We start from the raw sequence: 16,917 nt of genomic DNA on the forward strand, positions 1-16,917 counted from the left end.
CACGTCAGCCATCACTCTTCATTGTCATTTCATGGGGGGTGGGCTTTGTACGATTGGGCCACCTCGGCTCTGTGCTCAGAAATCATTTCTGGCAGTGCTCGTGGAGACCCTATGGGAGGTGGAGAAAGGAACCAGGTCAGCCACACTCCACACTGCTCTTACTTCAGGCCTTTCATTAAAATTTCTTCAGTGAGATCCACCATGAAAAGATGTGGGGGGAAAGGGGAAAAAAAGAAAAGTGAGCTTAGGGGGCTGGAGGTGACACCCACAGGGCTCAGGGCTCACTCCTGTGCTCAGGGGGTTCACTTGTGGTCCACACACAGCCTACTGTGCAGAAGAGCAGATTTCTCACACCCCTATTAACCTTAGACCGCCCCATTACAGCGACAGTGCTCCCCCATCTCAAGCAAGGATGACCCAGGAGAAGGAGGGATCCTAGCGGCCTCTGAGCAGGGCAGAACCATGCAGAGCGCCCACACGTGAGCCTCGCAGGACTCAGCACCCTCAGGATGAGTTTTTGTTGGCTTTTTCTTTCATTTCCATCCCAACTATTTTCCAAGCTCTCCTTACCCCAGCCCACGCCTCTCTGCAGTGTCTGGCCCCTGAAAGACCCCTGCAGCTGTCCATCATTTACATCTGCCAGACTGAATCTCCACCCCTACAAACTGGTTCCAGAACCTTCTTTGGAGAACAGCCTATGACTTTCAGATGCAGCTGTGTCTTGCTAAACCCAAGGTTGGAGGCCTCGGGGCTGGGTTCAAGAGGCAGAGTATGAGCCTTGCACATGTGGGGCCCCAAGTTTCTTCCCTGAAAGCTGCCCCCTGCCTTGCACCCAGCATGGCTGTGTATAAGGGGGCAATGCTCCCAGTCCAGTCCCATTGGGAGTGGCCCCTCAAAAAAATAACTAAGTGAGGGGCCAGAGCAATAGCACAGTGGTAGGGCATTTGCCTTGCACACACCCACATAGGATGGACCCCAGTTCGAATTCTGGGATCCCATATGGTCCTCTTAGCCTGCCAGGAGCGACTTCTGAGTGCAGAGCCAGGAGTAACTCCTGAGCACCGCTATAGGGTGTGACCCCCCCAAAAAATTAACTAAGTGAAACTCAACATTACTGATTCTGTGAGACCACCCAGAAGGGCTGCTGACCCTCCCTGGGAGATGGAAAAATAACATTCTCTCTCCTTCCCAACAGCTGAAGGAAATGACACTCATCCACCCCCCCATCACCCCCCACGCCCTCACAGCCAAGCGCATTTAAACACAGGAGTTCCTAAAACGGAAAAGATGTTATCGGGGAGATGAGAGAGAGAGAGACAGAGAGAGAGAGAGAGAGAGAGAGAGAGAGAGAGAGAGAGACAGAGAGAGAGACAGAGAGAGACAGAGAGAGAGAGACAGAGAGAGAGACACAGAGAGACACAAAGAGAGAGACAGAGAGAGAGAGAGAGAGAGAGAGAGAGAGAGAGGGAGGGAGAGAAAGAGACAGAGAGACAGAGACAGAGACAGACTCCATCATGAATCTATCCAGGGTGCAGGACCAGATTCTGTCCCTAACCCTAACCTAATCCTCCTGTGTTCTCTTCCTTCTCTGCCTGGCCCTTCGCTTCCTTCCTTCCTCCCTCCCTCCCTCCCTCCCCCCTCCCTCCTTCCCTCCCTCCCCCCTCCCCCCCTCCCCCCTCCCTCCCTCCCTCCCTCCCTCCCTTCCTTCCTTCCTTCCTTCCTTCCTTCCTTCCTTCCTTCCTTCCTTCCTTCCTTCCTTCCTTCCTTCCTTCCTTCCTTCCTTCCTTCCTTCCTTCCTTTCCTGACTGCATTTTAGAACTTGCAGGTGCTTGTCCACATGGCCTGGGGGACTTTTACCACCAGAAATCTCATCCTACACTTCACAATTGACCCCTTTTCTCTGACAGAAGCTTCCCTGCAGTCTCCAGGCCCTTCTGGAACCTCTGCCCCACCTTCATTGACTTCTATCAAAGGCTTCGATATAGTGAAAAGTAGGTGGTGCGGGAGGCACATGCCCTTTTGTAGGGTTCACACACACACACCCTTAAAATCCTCCCTCAGCTTGTTTTCTTTAAAGAATTAAGGGCCAGAGCAATAGCACAGTAAGTAGGGTGTTCGTGTTTGTCTTGTAGGTTGCCGACCCATGTTCGATCCCCAGCATCCCATATGGTCCTCCAAGCACCAACAGGGCCCATTTCTTTTATTTATTTGTTTGTTTGTTTGTTTTGGTTTGGTTTGGTTTTTGGATCACACCCAGTAGTGCTCAGGGGTTACCCCGGCTCTGCACTCAGATATCGCTACTGGCAGGCTTGGGGGACCATATGGGATGCCAGGAATCGAACATGGTCTATCCTGGGTTGGGTCAGCCACATGCAAGGCAAACGCCCTACCGCTGTGCTATTTCTTCAGCCCAACAGGAGCCATTTCTGAGCCTAGAGCCAGATGTAACCCCTGAGCACCGCTGGGTGTGGCTCAAATCAAACAACAACAAAAAGTTGCTAGGCCAGCACGATAGTCCTGTGAGCAGCAGTATATTTGCCTTAAACAAAGCCGGCCCAGGTTAGATCCTCAGTGTCCCATAGGGACCCCTGAGCCTCACCCAGAGTGAGCTCCGAGCATAGCTGGGTGTGACCTCGAAACAAAACAAAGAAACAGGGGTCCGAGAGATAGCATGGAGGTAAGGCATTTGCCTTGTGTGCAGAAGGACAGTGATTCAAATCCCGGCATCCCATATGGTCCCCCGAGCCTGCTAGGTGTGACCCAAAAACCAAAACCAAAACAAAACAAAACAACAAAAGAAAAACAATGAAACAAATTCCCTTCCAGACTCACCTGTGCACACTCAGCTAACAGACCTTTATCAAGACACTCCCGAGTTGAGGCACAGAAGACCCCATTTCCAGTCCACCCCCACCCCAGGCATTAGCACCCAGGGGGCCTCGGTCAGGAGGGGAAGTGGGTTCCCAACAGCACTAGAGCCTGAAGCAGGTTGTCCTGGAGTGAGAGAGAAGTGCCAGGGTTGCCTGTGCCCAGCGCCTGACTGGCACCCCACACCCACCACAGTGCATGCAGCCAGAGGACAGGCTCATGGGCAGTGTGGCTACCACCACATCCTTCCACTCTGGGGGAGGCGGCAGTGACTCAGACACCCCCCCCTTCTGCAAGGGCAAATCTCCCCCAGGGGGCCCTGACCAGCTGTTCTCACCAAGACACTTTCTTTTTTTTTTTTTTTTTTTGGTTTTTGGGCCACACCCGGTGACGCTCAGGGGTTACTCCTGGCTATGCGCTCAGAAGTTGCTCCTGGCTTGGGGGACCATATGGGACACCGGGGGATCGAACTGCGGTCCATCCAAGGATAGCGCAGGCAAGGCAGGCACCTTACCTTTAGCGCCACCGCCCGGCCCCAAGACACTTTCTTTGGGGACCCAGAGGCGTATATGCTGGCCCGGGTCCCCCCAGGGACAAATTACTAGTGTCCATACACCAGAGCTGTGTGCCCACAAGAATGAAAATGGGGAGTGGAGCAGTGGTGCAAGTGGTAGGGTGTTTGCCTTGCAGCACTAACCTTGGACGGATCGTAGTTAGATCCCCTGGCATCCCATATGGTCCCCCAAGCCAGGAGTGATTTCTAAGCACATAGCCAGAAGTAATCCCTGAGCGTCACTGGATGTGCCCCCGCAAAAAAGCAAAAAGCAAAATAAAGAATGAAAATAGGGGAGAGATAAAGTCATGAAATTTTCCTATACATGGATGTGCATGGAAACTATTATGCTGAGTGAAATAAGTCAGAGGGGGAGAGATACAGAATAGTCTCAGTCATCTATGAGTTTTAAGAACAATTAAAGACATTAGTGTAATAATGCCCAGAGACAATAGAGATGTGGGCTGGAAGGACCGGCCCACAGTATGAAGCTTACCACAAAGAGTGGTGAGTGCAGTTAGAGAAATGACTATACTAACAATTACCATGACAATGTTAATGAGTGAGAGGGTAGGATGCCTGTTTCAAATATAGGCAGGGGGTGGGGAAGGAGGGTGGGTGCATAGGTGGTGGGAAAGTTGCATTGGTGAAGGGGGATGTTCTTTTTATGACTGAAATTCAACTATAATCATGTTTGTAATCACTGTGCTTAAAGGAAGATATTATGTTGCAAAAAAAAAAAAAAAGAAAGAAAAGAAAATAGGGGTCATGAACCATGTCCCCCTTTCTCTATAATGTAAAGGCTTTGAGTTTGGGGTGCTGAAAATCACTGGGAGCCACAGGCTTTGCATGTAGGAAATTTGAGTTCATTCCTCAGCACCCTATGGTCCACTCTGAGCACCCCAAGCTGAGAAGAAACACAGAACCTAAAAGGAAATTCTAATGTGGCCATGGAGGGATGAATCTTATGATTTGCCCCGAATTCCATCCCAAGGAGCAACTCCCCTCCATATACTGACCCGGAGCGATAGCACAGTGGGGAAGGCATTTGCCTTGCATGTGGCTGACACAGGTTTGATTCCCAGCATCACATAGGGTCACCCCAAGGCTGCCAGGATTAACTCCTGAGCATCACCGGGTGTGCCCCAGAAACCAAATAAACCGAAAAGACACTGATGGCAGCTGGGGCTGGCAAAACTGCAGCTCAGGGGAAACAGAAAACTTGCTGGTTCTTCCCAAGGCCTGTCCCCCACAGGAAGCAGCTGTACCCCCTTCCCATGGTGTGTGGCCAGATCTGGAAGCAGATGTGTAGGGGCTGGGGGCACCACACCTTCACAGCGGCATCACCCCAGAACTGGGCCACACAAAAGACTCGGAGCCACAAACTGTCCTAGAAAGTGCCTGGGCCAGCGAGAGGCCATCAGTCAGTCACCAGAGCCATGTCCCAGGCCTCTGCCCATGCAGTGACCAGCAGGATGCTGAGATGGATGAAGGACAGGCCCAGAGAGGCGTTTGTGGGTCAGTGGACTCTTACAGGATTGAACACGGTCCTAACTGGATACATGACAAAGGGGGTGACCTGGCTCAGCACAGCTGAGGGGCCCAGAAACCAAGCAGGGTGAATGACGGATACAAGTGCATTGAGGGGCTGAGAGTTTGTAGGGGCACACAGCCTGGCAGAAAGTGGGGCTCAGGCAGTGGGGTGAACCCTTTCTAGCCTGAACCTGCCCTTGCTGCTCCCAACACCTGCAGGCCCTAACTCAGGCTGAGGTCTGGGGCGGGAGGAGGGATTGCCACTGAGAAACACCCCCACAAAGATCGATCATGAGCTCAGCCTGTGAGGGACCCCGTCCCGGGGCTATAGGGGAATTTTTTTCTCAGCCAGAAAAATCATAAACAACCGGCCCGGGCTGGGCGAACCCCAGAGAGGACACCCCACCCCCCATCTGACAGTTCGCCCCAGTGGCAGGTGGGAAACTACCAGCTGCAGCTCCAAGGTAAAGAAGGTTCACAGCCAGGAGGGGGTCCAGGGGCTGCAGGGAGGGCACTGGCCTTGCACACAGCTCACCTGTGTTTGATCCCCAGCATCCCATGGGACCCCCGGAGCACCACCAAGTGGGATCCCTGAGTTCGGAGCCACGGGTGAGCCCTGAATATTGCCAGGTGTGGCCAACCCCCAGAAAAGGGACTGAATGGGGCAGAAAGTGAAGTGGGATGAAGATATTTTGGGGTCCATACATAAAATTCCACTTATAGCAAATGAAACAGGCTCCAGATGTCTTTGCTGCCACTTCCTCCCTTTCCTGACCCATTGCAGCCCCTCTTTCTTCCCCTTTTCTGCCGGATCATTCTAGACTCACTCTGGGGTCTTTGGTGTGCCTCCCCCAATCCTCTTTATATTTACAGACACATTGAAACACCATCCCATGTTCCAGCCTGTGTCCAGCCCCATCTCAAGGTGCTACATACCACCCCAAATCTCCCAAACCACATCCCAATTTGAAAAAGGTAGAATTGGGGCCGGAGAGATAGCATGGAGGTAAAGCATTTGCATTACATGCAGAAGGACAGTGGTTAAAATCCCAGCATCCCATATAGTCCCCTGTGCCTGCCAGAGCGATTTCTGAGCATAGAGCCAGGGGTAACCCCTGAGCGCTACCGGTTGTGACTCCCCCCAAAAAAAAAACAAAACAAAAACAAAAGAAAAGAAGTAGAATTGTCTCCAGTTCAGGGACCGGAGCAACAGCACAGCAGGGAGAGCTTTGCTTTGTGCATGGCCAACCCATGTTGTTGTAGCCCCAGCACCTTATAGGGTACCCCTGAGCACTGTCAGGAGTGATTCCTAAGTGCAGAGTAGAGAGTAACCTCTGAGCATTTCTGAGTGCAACCCAGATAACAAGAGTGAAAAGAATCTCCCAATTTTCCCACGGAGAAAGGTCTGGTCTAACTGTCCCCACTTGAGCCACACAACTAGGAGCAGGTGAGGCATCATTTTCAGTCGGGGCTCCGAAACCTCCTGAACCCAGACTTTCCATCTCCACAGAGAGGGGCCTGCGGGAACCCCTTCACCTGAGCCAGTGCTTCTCCTTGAGAGCTCCTGGCCTGCTGGGTCTCAGGGTTATATTGCCAGTACATGAGTGTGGACCCAAGACAGAATCCCAGGAGCTGGGTAGCTGTTACCCCCCCACTTAAAGAAAGCACACACCAGACATGGCTTTTTGTCTTCCTGGTGCAGTGCCTTCCTCCCAAAGAATTATTTGCCAAAAGGCCCGTTCAGAGAAGTCAATCATTTGACCCTTTACGTGGATTATTGGCTGTAATTCCAACATGGCTGTGACATTACATTTTCTCTTTATTTGGTCACTATAGAAATCCGGCCTCAGCTTTCCTACAGACAAAGAAATGTCAGTACCAAAGCCCGCCAAAAGTTCCCCACTGGCTAGTTTATTTGTGACTCGTATAACCTGGCACCAGCAGCTTGTTTTTCTGAGTCTAGCTCTATGATGGTAAACTATTATTTCCATCCCCCAAAAAATCTACTCTCCAGCAACCAGATAAACATCATAAATATTTCTATCTCTCTCCTCCTGTTTCCTTGTTAAACCTGATTTTCTGTTTACCCAAAAACATTTCACCACCAACCTCCAACAAGGGTCTTTCTCACCTATAGGATAGTCATTTGATATGTAGATTCTAGGCCTGTTTCCCCATTGTACTGCTCTCCTACTCTTTGTTCTCCCTGACGACACCCTGCACACCAGAGCTCGTGCTTAAAAATGTCATCAGCTGAAAAATAAATTAGTCTCTCGTCCCTTGGACGTGGGTCCCCATACAATTCATTTTTTTGTGGTCTCATTTATTTTATTTTCATATTTCATATTCATCTTCCTTGTGTACCTGCTTATTCCTAGTGAGATTTATCTAACCCACTAAGTTTTGGCTTAGGGACGCTAACACGTCTGCAGCAGGTAGCCCCACAGAACCACTCAGAATAATGTGTGTCAAATCTGGGCCTGCATGGCTGCCCAAGACAGTGGAGCTGGAGGCTGGGCCTGGGGGACTGGGGGACCCAACACCTGGGGCCACTGACCCTCCTCCCCAGGGTGGGCACCCCCAGCTGCCTCGCAAGGGATCATGGGGAGGCAGAGAGGGAAAGAAGATGTGGGTGCCTCTCCCCACACACCCTGTGGTCGAGGCAGAGGGGATGGTTCCAAAACCAGATCCCAGCTGTGCATGCAGGGGGCTCAGGCTAGAAACTGGCATCTGCATGCTAAGAAGGGCCCCTAAGTGTGGCCCAGAGTGTCATCCATGCTCAGGGGTTATTACTGGCTCTGCACTCAGAAATCACCCCTGGCAGGCTGGGGGCCTTATAGGATGCCGGGAACCAAACCAGGTATCTCCCAGTCAGCCAGCCGAATGCAAGACAAATGTCCTACCGCTGTGCGATCTCTCTGGCCCCATCAAAATAAAAGTCAGAGAGCAGAAATGAAGCTGAGGAGCAGGGTGACCTCTGACCCATTGTCCCTAACCAGTGGGCCAAAGCTGCCTGGTTTGTAGAAAAATGAGTAAATGAAAGTTCAGAGCCATAGCACAGTGGGGAGGGTGCTTGCCTTGCACGAGGTTGACCTGGGTTTGATTCTCAGCATCCCATATGGTCTCCCGAGACTTCCAGGAGTGATTCCTGAGTACAGAGTTAAGAGTTCCGAGCACTGCCAGGTGAGCCCCCCCCCCCCCAAATAAAAGTAAATGAAACCCCTTAGCAGTGCCTCCTCCTTGGCCACTATTTTTTCTCTAGTCACTGTGCCCGCCACCACACACACACACACACACACACACACACACACACACACACACACACACACACACATACACACACACACTGATCTGAGAAAACCTATAGTTTGTGACCAGGTTCTTAGGGTAGGGAGAGGTAGAGTTGCTGGCCCAGAAAGTTTTAGGGGATAAGTTGAATGGCAAATTCTGGGGTACATCAGGAACAGGGGCCTGGCAGAGCCTGGTTATAAGAACCTTTTGGGGTTTGGGTTTGTTGCTTTTCAAGGGAAGGGGAATTGGATCACTCCTGGTTCTGTGCTCAGGGCTCACCCCTTGCAAGGCTCAGGGAATCCTCAGCAGTGTTCACCCCTGTGTCTCTTCTCAGCAGCCTGAGAATCTCCACAAGGGGATGACACTTCAGTCCTGAGAAGTGAACTTGCAGCCCTGGGTCGGGCAGACAGACTGTGCGCCAGCACCCTTGGGTCCAATGGTGGAGCCTTCAGCACGGATCCTAGGGGCACCTGTCCTCCCACCCCGCCAGCCTAGCATGGCTCAGTGCAGGGGCTCTCAGGCCCATAAACTGGTGGGCCCCGACTCTGAGTATGGTAAGGGGTACCAGGTGCAGAGAAATGTGACCTGAATTGCTAGAGACGGAAGTTGAGGGTGAGCAGAAAGGGGCCCAGGGCCGCGACCCAAAATCAAGGGAGCTTTGGGGTGAGTCGGCTGGGACAGGGGCTCAGGGGGCTTCACCAAGGGGGCTCCTGCTAGTAACCCAACAGGGAAGGGAGCACACAGCAAGGAGCCTTCCTCTCCTGGCAGTTGACTCGGCTCCCAGTCTTGTCTGTCTGCCTGTCAGACTCTCACACACTCACAAACACATTCAGACACAAACGCTCAGACTCTCACATTAATATAATCCCACATTCACTCTCATACACTCAAACTAACACACAACAATCTAAGATTCATTTGCACACTAACACAGACTGACACATTCACATGATCTCACACTCACACACACACACACACACTGACTCTCACACACATCTGACACTCAGTCACATATTAACACTCCCATACACACTAATACAGACTGTCTCTGTCATACACTCTCTATACACTCTCTTCTCATAACGACACAGAAAATGTCACCCCAAGTTGGAGCCGAGCCCTGTTTGAGGGCACAGGAGTCCCTAAAACGAGGTAGATTCTGGGAGTGTGCCCTATCCTCTGTCCCCCACTCCGTGCTGGGGCCCTCGGAGGGGCAGGAGAATTGCTGGGCTCATCGCAGGGGTGGCCCCAGCCCCCACCCACCTCCGCCCCCCATTCATTTCGAGATCACAGAATGCGCTGGCACCGGGTTCTCAGGGCAACCCCGGTGCTGGGGGCACCCTCTGGCGCATAGCTTCCACCTTCCAGTTACGCACCCCCAAGCTGCCTCCCAGCTGCACTCAGGCCTGGCCCAGCCGGAAGCCGAGGTCGTGTCCCCACGGCCAAGCCCCCAAACCGCTGCTGAACCCCCCCAAGTGCTGCTGTGTCTGACAAGCCCCCAGCTCGTCCCCTGCCCCTGCCGGGCCCCTGGGGCTCAGCGGATGCTGATTCCCAGGGCCAACACACTGCTGAAGCTGTTTTGAGGGGACCCAGAAAGTGGCCTGCCAGGTCTAGAGAATTCAGATGTCCCCCAAACTGTCCCTTCGTTTGTGGGGTCAGAGAAGGGGCCCATCTGAAATGGGGTTCACTCACCACCCAACCTTGAAGTCAGGAGGGGGTGCACAAGGCAAGTGTTTCCACAAGTGGATATGGGGGCCAGGCCCTCATCCCTCTAAGTGACCCTCATTTGAAAAGAGGTGTCTGCAGAGGGTCCAGCTGAGGGGATGGCCTGGACTAAGCTAGATCTAAACTGAGGGTGAGTCTGCAACAAGTAAGGACCCTGGAGGGTACAGAGTCCCACATGAATTCACAATCCAAGATTTGGAGGGGTCACTTCTGACTCTGTTCTTGGAGGTACCTGCCCGCCAGCTGCCACTTCTCTGACCCCCAACAGGCTTAATTTTTGAGCCTTTAAGGGAACGTATGCAGGGAGGGAAGACTGAAGGGACAACCACTGGAGCCAGACTTCATAGGAAAATATGAAAAAACTTTATAAAAAGAGCCCCACAAAACCATAGAGAAGGCTTCCTAGAGTGGCCCCCATGCTCCCTAACAGAATCCTGAATTTGAGCTGATTTAGTTCCTTTAGAGGTGAGCTTGTGCATGCTTTTGTCCTTTTAAACTAAAATCACCTGAGGCTTGAATGTTGCGTTAAAAATATCCACCCTTGGGCCGGAGAGATAGCACAGAGGTAAGGCATGAGGCCAATAACATGTGGCCAACACCATGCATGCGACCAACACCAGGCATCCGATATGGTCAGCCCAGCTGAGCCAGGAGCAATTTCTGAGCGCAGAACCATCCATGTGATCAAAAAAAAAAAAAAAATCCACCCTGGAGGGCCAGAGTCATAGAACATCGGGGAGGGGGTTTGCTGACCTGGGTTCAATCCCCAACACACCATAGTCCTGAGATCCACCAGGAGTGATTCCTGAGTGCAGTCAAGAGTAACCCTGGGGCCGGAGAGATAGCACAGCGTTTGCCTTGCAAGCAGCCGATCCAGGATCAAAGATGGTTGGTTCGAATCCCCTTGTCCCATATGTTCCCCTGTGCCTGCCAGGAGCTACTTCTGAGCAGACAGCTCAGAAATTTCTGAGCACCGTCGGGTGTGGCTCAAAAAAACAAAAACAAAAACAAGAGTAACCCTAGAGCAGCACCAGGTGTGGGCAAAAAATAAAATTTTGTTTTTAAAGTACTTTTTACTTTTTTTTTTTTTTTTTTTTTTTTTTTGGTTTTTGGGCCACACCCGTTTGACGCTCAGGGGTTACTCCTGGCTATGTGCTCAGAAATCGCCCCTGGCTTGGGGGACCATATGGGACGCCGGGGGATCGAACCGCGGTCCTGATCCTTGGCTAGCGCTTGCAAGGCAGACACCTTACCTCCAGCGCCACCTACCCGGCCCTAAAGTACTTTTTACTTTTTAAAAAGTATAATATACACCCTTGGGAACTGGAGTGATAGTACAGTGGGCAAGGTGCTAGCCTTGCATGCGGCCGACCGAAATTCAGTCTCTGGCCTCCTTTTACCACAGAGTCAGAAGTAAGCCCTGAGCACTGCCAAGAGTGACCCCAAAACAACACAAAAATGCTGTTGTGGGGTCAAGAGACAGCACAGCAGGAAGGGCACCGATCTTGCACACAGCCAAGCTGAGTTTGATTCCCAGCACCCTATAGAAAGGGTCCCCTGTGCACTACCAGGAGGGATCCCTAAGGGAAGAGACAGGAGTAAGCCCTGCCCAGTTCCAGGTAAACACACACACACACACACACACACACACACACACACACACACACACACACACGCGTGCGCGCGCGCGCACACACACACACATACCACACCACACACACACACACACACACACACACACACACACACACACACACACACACACACACATTCCCCTCCCTATCATTTAACAAAAGCCCCAAGCACATTCCATGGTCAACAGGAATTTTCTGAGGAGAAGAAAACAATGAACTGGAGAAACCGCCATGAAACCAGACCTGTTGGCCGCATCTCTTCCACCTCCTCATCAACCGGTGCTGGGCTCCGTGAGACAGCCCTGGGGTCCCTCTTCAACATGACACCGTAGAGGGGACACTGGGGCTACTCTGGAGGCATCTCTTGCCCCATGGACTTGCCAGACCAGGCTCTGCAGGTCAGCCTTGGGGCTGGCAGGAGGGCCGCTCTGTAAAAGGGGGGTTACGCCAGGCCGGTAGTTAGTACTGCCCATTGATGAATCCCTTTCTTTCCCTGGTGGCCTCTGCCCTTCAGAGCTGTGGGACCTTGTGGACTCTTCCAGCAGCTCCATCTGTGTTGATGTGGGGGACAGAGGAAACAGGCCAGACACTGGGGAAGGTCTGTGACACTCTGGCTTTGCCATATGGATGGAGGGACAGAAGACAAAGACCAGAAATTTATTTTATATTTTTGATTTTGGGGCTATACCCAGCAGTGTTCAGAAATTACTCCTGGCAGGCTCTGTGGAATGCCAGGGATTGAAACCAGGTCAGTTGCATACAAGGCAAATGTCCTGTCTGCTGCTACTATCACTCGGGTCCTGGGCCAGAATATTCTTCTTTTTTTTTTTATTTGGGCCACACCCGGTGGTGCTCACTCAGGAGTTACTTCTGGCTCTGTGCTCAGAAATGCTCCTGGCTTGGGGGCCATATGGGATGCAGAGATCGAACTTTCATTCATGCTAGGTTAGCCGCATGCAAGGCAAATGCCCTACCACTGAGCTACCCCTCTGGCCCCTTTCCTTTTTTTTTCTTTCTTTTTTTGGGGAGGGGGGGGCAACACCCAGCAGCACTCAGGTGTTACTCCTGGCTCTTCGCTCAGAAATTGCTCCTGACTCTGGGGACCATATGGGATGCTGGGGATCGATCCCATGTCCATCCCAGGTCAGCAGTGTGCAAGGCAAACGCCCTACACTGTGCTACCACTCCGGCCTCATGGGGCAGAATTTTCTGAGCAAACATATGGTTTCTGAAGCAGCCTAACATCCAATTGACCCTCATCAGCTACTAAGCTCAGCAGGGGAACCAGTGCAGTCCCCCCTCCTAAGGTCAAGAATTCGGGGCAGGAGCCATAGTAAGTGGGGAGGGTGCTTGCTTAACCCTTAACCCGTGGCTGGTCTGCATTCGGGGCACACAGCATCAGATCTAGATCCAAACTGAGCCATGTGCCATCTTGTCACAGGACTCGAGAGGTCCTCACAGGACCCAGTGCAGCATTTGCTGATACCCCAATATTTTGCCTTGGTGTTGCCAGGGATCAAATCACACACCTAGTGTAGGAGTTATGAACCTCACACGAAACTGGGGGAGCTGCAGTTGACAGTCACTCCTTTCTACCGACTCCCTGGGTTTGACGAAGATTATGGCACTGCTGCTCATGAACCCCCACAAGCCAGGAGTCCTGCTGTGTGTGTGTTTGAGAGAGAGAGAGAGAGAGAGAGAGAGAGAGAGAGAGAGAGAGAGAGAGAGAGAGAGAGAGAGAGAGAGAGAGAAGCTAGAACTGTCTAGTGAAAACTGAGTATGGGGCTGGAGTGATAGCACAGTGGTAGGGTGTTTGCCTTGCATGTGGCTGACCCGGAAAGGATCTGGTTCAAATCCTGGCATCCCATATGGTCCCTTGAGCCTGCCAGGATCAATTTCTGAGCACAGAGCCAGGAGTAACCCCTGGGTGCCACCAGGTGTGGTCCCCAAACCAAAAAAAAAAAAAAAAAAAACAAAAAAACAAAACAAATCACCAAGTATCTGTGTTCACTAGGAGTAAGAAATTTCAGCTTCTCCCAATTCACTGTAATTTGGAGTTTGGAAAATAGCAAGTGGCCAGAGAAAAGCCGGGGTCTCTTTAAACAACACAGGTTTAGACGCTCAGCTGAAGACCTCAAGTTAAATGATACTGAGAGAGGCAGCTGGAATATTCCAGAGTGTACATGGAACATTCTAGAAGGCATGCCCTGACCAGAACAGTTTCCGGGGCCCGGAGAGATAGCACAGCAGCGTTTGCCTTGCAAGCAGCCGATCCAGGACCAAAGGTGGTTGGTTCGAATCCCAGTGTCCCATATGGTTCCCCGTGCCTGCCAGGAGCTATTTCTGAGCAGACGGCCAGGAGTAAGCCCTGAGCACTGCCGGGTGTGGCCCAAAAACCAAAAAAAAAGAAAAAAAGAAAAAAAAAAGAACAGTTTCCGGGCACCTGGCTCCATATCTTGCCGTCCTCGTGGATAAAGTCCGAGGGAGCTGGGAGACCCCAAAACTGAGGGTACACTTTGCACATGGCACCCCCGGCTCTGTTCCTGGCTCCAAGCAAATGTCAAGCAGCAGGCCAGGACCCCAAACAGAAACACAAATCCAAGAGAAACTGTGGGTGGGTAAGCACCACCTTGGAGGGGTGTCCTCTGCCCCCTCGTAGGACACACACACCCGGCGCCCCTGCCTCACTCTCACACTCCCTTCCTTCTCCTGAGTTTGGGAACAGGGGGCAAAGGAGCCCAGGGCGACTCACACCTCCTCCCCTGCTTGACCTGTGTAACCTTAGGCAGTGACCTGCTTCCCCCATAGTCCGAGCTCCCTTCTAGGCCCACAGAAAATCTACAACTGATGCTCTGGTCAGAGCAGGGCTGGTCATGGGGGCTGGTCCTGGCTGGGGGGACCCTCTCATGGGAGAAAGAGGAGACGCAGCTTGGAACCTCCACGGGGCTCAGGGTTTGTTTTGAAGGGGTGTGGATGTGTGTGAGCCTGTGACTGTTGGTCTATGAGTGTCTGTGTATGAATGTGAGTGCGAGTGTGTGTCTGTCTGGTATTAATGTATTTGTGTGATATGTATGTGTGCATTGTCTGTGTATCTGTATATATGCATGTCTGTGTCTATATGTGTTCGTGTTTCCATGTATCTATATATATGTGTGTGTCTATATGTATATGAGTGTGTTAGACTCAGTGTGAGTATAAGTGTGTGTCTGAGCCCGAGGATGCATCTATGAGTTAGTATGTGTGTGAATTTGAGTCTGTGTCTATGAATGTCTGTGTGAGTGAATGTGTATGTAGATCTGTGAATATGAGAGAGAGAGAGAGAGAGAGAGAGAGAGAGAGAGAGAGAGAGAGAGAGAGAGAGAGAGAGAGAGAGAGAGAGAATAACCAGGCCTTGTCCATCTGCTTATGTCTGGGCTGGCAGGAGCAGTTCTTTATTTTATTTTATTTTTGGCCACACCCGGTGACGCTCAGGGGTTACTCCTGGCTATGTGCTCAGAAATCGCTCCTGCCTTGGGGGACCATATGGGATGCCGGGAGAATCAAACCATGGTTCGTCCTAGGCTGGCATGCGCAAGGCAAACGCCGTATGGCTTGCACTACCACTCCGGCCCCAAAACTCAGAGTGGTTGTTATTGTTGTTGTTGTTGTTGCTGTTTGGTTTTTGGGTCACACCTAGCAGCACTCAGGGGTTACTCCTGACTCTGTGCTCAGAAATTGCTCCTGGCAGGCTCAGGAATATGGGATGCCGGGATTCGAGCCACCATCCTTCCGGATGCAAGGCAAACTCCCTACCTCCATGCTATTTTTCTGGCCTTTGTTTTTTGTTGTGTATGTAAATATTTGGGGGGATTACTATGTTGCTCACCCTAATCTGATTAGGTGATTGTGCCCTACCCTAGGGTGTGACCTGGCATTCTGCCCCCACCCTAGGGTAGGACCTGATTCTGCTTCCACCATTGGTTGGTATCTGATCCCACCATTGGGTGGGACCTGACTCTGGACTATAAGAGCAAGGGTCTGTGGAAGGCGAGAGGCTTTTGCTGGCTGGAACTGAATCTGAGTCTTTGGACTTCAGTTTTGTCCATCCGAATAAAGCAAATATTTCCACGAGCCTGATTGTCTGCGAGCTGTTTACCCGCCGTTTCACCTCAGAACCGTGGGCTAGACAGGGTGGCAGACACGTGCTCCGAGCTGGAAGAAAAGGGCCTCATTCTCCATCCCTCCATCAGTCAACCTCTTCAGGGGCTGTCCTGCTACAGTTTTTGTTTTTTGGGCCACACCCGGTGACACTCACTGGTTACTCCTGGGTATGTGCTCAGAAATTGATCCTGGCTTGGGGACCATATGGGATACCGGGGGATCAAACCGCTGTCCGTCCTAGGCTAGTGCCGATAAGGCAGATACCTTACCCCTTGCGCCACCACTCTGGCTGGCAGTAGCAGCTCTGACCCTTCTTCTCACCAAGACTCAACCCCTGGTCAGGACTATCCAAGTCATTGTTTCCCTATCCTCAGTCCTGGGCTCCGTGCCTGGGCCCAGGGAACCGGCAGAGCTGTTTGGCTGACAACAGGCCACCCGGGTACCAGTGCAGAGAAGGGAGTCCTGGAGCATTGGAACAGGCTAAATATGGGGAGTCCCCAATGGGTGGGCACCCTCAAAAAACAGCAGAAGCCCCACGCTGGGACCACTGGGAAGTCAAACCACTACTGTGGAACCATTGAAACAGAGCCCACTGGCCACAGAGCTGGGGTGAGGCAGGAACTGTCGACGCTAGAACTGCAGGCAAAGCCACATTAGCACTATTAGGCCTGAACAACAAGTGGGAAAGGTTTATATTAAATCTAGAGGAGCCCGATTGATAGTGCAGTGGGAAGGCATTGGCCTTGCATTCATCCAACTCAGACTGATCCTCGGCATCACATAGGGTCCCCAAGCACTGCCAGAAGTGATCCCTGAACACTGGGATGTGTGACCCTCAAATAAAACAGCAAGATAAGCCAGGGCCGGAGAAGTAGCACAGTAAGGAGGGCACTTGCCTTGCACACAGCCAACCTAGGTTCAAATCCCTGGCATCTCACAGGGTCCCCCTCCTGAGCACTGCCAGGTGTGGCCCAAACTTTTATCAACCCCCAAGAGAAACACATAAAATTTAATCTAGATGTTCAGAGACAAAAGCAAAAGTAAAAAGCTTTATGAAGTAAATGTGGCCCAAGAGAAAGAGGGACCTACTGGGGGTGGTGCTAGAAACACAGTGGGAAGCCAGAACGTCCTGGGAGGGCATCAGCCTGCAGCCCCCAGCCCTGCTGTCACAGC

This window comes from Suncus etruscus, chromosome 7 (assembly GCF_024139225.1).
Source record: "Suncus etruscus isolate mSunEtr1 chromosome 7, mSunEtr1.pri.cur, whole genome shotgun sequence".
Classification (NCBI taxonomy): domain Eukaryota; kingdom Metazoa; phylum Chordata; class Mammalia; order Eulipotyphla; family Soricidae; genus Suncus; species Suncus etruscus.